The following is a 2,500-nucleotide window of genomic DNA, read 5'->3' on the forward strand; positions in this document are numbered from 1 at the left end:
TACATAAATTGGAAACTGGTGTTTGTTCTCGAGTCTCACATCTTTGCCTCTACTGCTAGGTGATGACTGATTTACTTACATGCCAAAACATTTGAAAGGATAGATCCCCTGTGATAATGAAGAATACTCAAATATATTGTTGATATGCTCTAAAATGTATCTGAAATAAACTGGAATAATATGTTGTCAATGTATAACTTTACATCATAACTAGGGTTTCTCTCTCTCTCTCCCGCTCTCTCTCCCTCCATTCTCTGTCCTGCACTCCTAAACCACCAGACTCCCACAGTCTGCCATAAATGTCTCTTTGGCTGTAAGCAGAATTTTAAACAAAAAAGAAAATATCAGCAGTCAGCGTCTTCTGCCTCGTAATGATGCCCCTATTTGTGCGTTCACATTACACCTACTTATCTCTCAGTCTACTGTGGTCCTCACCAACCCACTCACTCACAAACCCATACACACATCCTCACTCTGTGTAAAACACTTGCGTAAGAGCCTGCAGAGAGGGTTATTCTCTAGTGGAAAATTTGTGGTACACGATTTGGAATCTCTGAGGTAACATTTATTACTTGTGTGTGTGTGTGTGTGTGTGTGTGTGTGTGTGTGTGTGTGTGTGTGTGTGTGTGATAAAGGTCATTGTCTCGCACTCTTCTAGATGGTGGCCCGAGTCACTCTGAGTCACAGATCTGTTAACTTTCAATGTAGAAGTCACTCTTCACCAAAGATGAACTTCACATGAACCTAAGACTTCTCCTGAAACTGATATGACTGAACTGGGTTTTTATTAAGCAATAACGAGAAGAATTTCAGCACGCCTGTAAATGTGATGTATGTTGCCTGCTTCCACTGAGAGAGATAGGGGGCGGAGCCTTTTTCTGTTTGACCACCCACTCTTCTGAGGCATTGGGGGTTCATGTCTCTCCGTCCATAATGCGTTCCTCGCCTGAGAAGGAGACTTTCTGATTCTGGGAGGTACCGGTCCACCAAGCCTCAAAAGTACCTGACATTCCTCTCTTGGAGGCCGACCAGAATGCGCCCTGCTGTGATGTGAAGTGTCTGAAGTAGTCTTTCTGAAATACAGGCTTGTAAAACAACACGTCGAGCATGAAAGCCTTTCCAAAAGTCCTTCCATTCCCTGGAGAAAGCCACATCAGAGCTACAGGCTTGCTCTAATTCCCTTTATCATTAGCTATAACACTGCGCCTGGTGGGCTGGCCGGCTGGCAAGCTGGCTGGCTGGCTGGTGGGCTAGCAGGCTGGCTGACTGGTGGGTTAGCTGGCTGGCTGGCTGGCTGGCTGGTGGGTTAGCTGGCTGGCTGGCTGGCTGGCTGGCTGGCTGACTGGTGGGTTAGCTGGCTGGCTGGCTGGCTGACTGGTGGGTTAGCTGGCTGGCTGGCTGGCTGGCTGGCTGGCTGGTGGGTTAGCGGGCTAGCTGGCTGGCTGGTGGGTTAGAGGGCGTGCTGGCTGGCTGGCTGGTGGGTTAGCGGGCTGGCTGGCTGGCTGGCTGGCTGGTGGGTTAGCGGGCTGGCTGGCTGATTGGCTGGCTGGTGGGTTAGCAGGTTGGGCTTGGTGTTGTAAGCCACGTTCAGAGTGTTTCCTCTCTCACTGCTGTTTGGGTGTCTAGGTGCTTTTCCACCGCCTCATGTTCCTGTTAATTTGCTGAGTCAGCACAAAAGTACAACACATTCATCCGTCCCTCTGCCCCCGCTCCTCTCTTTTCTTGCTCTTTCACCCCACATCTCTCTCTCTCTCTCTCTCTCTCTTTGCCTATATATATATATATATACATAGGCATACATAACTCATATTTAAATTTTTTTTTTCTTTAATTCCACTGAAACACCACACCAATCTCAACAAAGGGCTTTAGGTGAGAGATCACAGACTCACGAAAAAGGAAAACAACTCTCCCTGAGCAAGACTGCAAGCCTGCAAGCCTGCAGCCACTGTCTACTGTGGTAGACCACAGGGACACTCAGCCTGGCTACTGCCCAGGGCTTCTTCAGAGGCAAATGCAGAGCAGTCCTGACGACTCTCGTAAAGCCATTTATAGACTAATCAGCGCTACAGTGTTCCATCACTGAGAAGGTTCAGACCAGTCTACCAACCTTCTCCAGCTGAGCTACATGGGAAGGGGTTACAGCGGTCCAGACGACTGCAGGCCATCTATCTGAAAAGTTTTAAATATATTTTTTATACTTCATTTTTATAATGTATCTTTAGATATTTGTCTTCATCCGAGATGTTTTTCTTTAATATTTTTCTATAGAGGAGTATTTTTACGGACTTTTCTTTTGGTCCTGACATTTTTTTCCTTCTATTTTATTTTGTTTGATATTTTGTATTTCATTTTTATCATGAAAGAAGTTTGTAAAATTGTTTTAATAGGTTATATACAAATAAAGGTGGTGAGGTTTAGTGGTGAGGCTTAGATCTGTTCTCCAGACCCTGGAGTGGTGAGGTTGACTAAAACACATCACTGTAGTGAGCATAGTTCA

This window comes from Electrophorus electricus, chromosome 21 (assembly GCF_041902795.1).
Source record: "Electrophorus electricus isolate QZ-2024a chromosome 21, ASM4190279v1, whole genome shotgun sequence".
Classification (NCBI taxonomy): Eukaryota; Metazoa; Chordata; class Actinopteri; order Gymnotiformes; family Gymnotidae; genus Electrophorus; species Electrophorus electricus.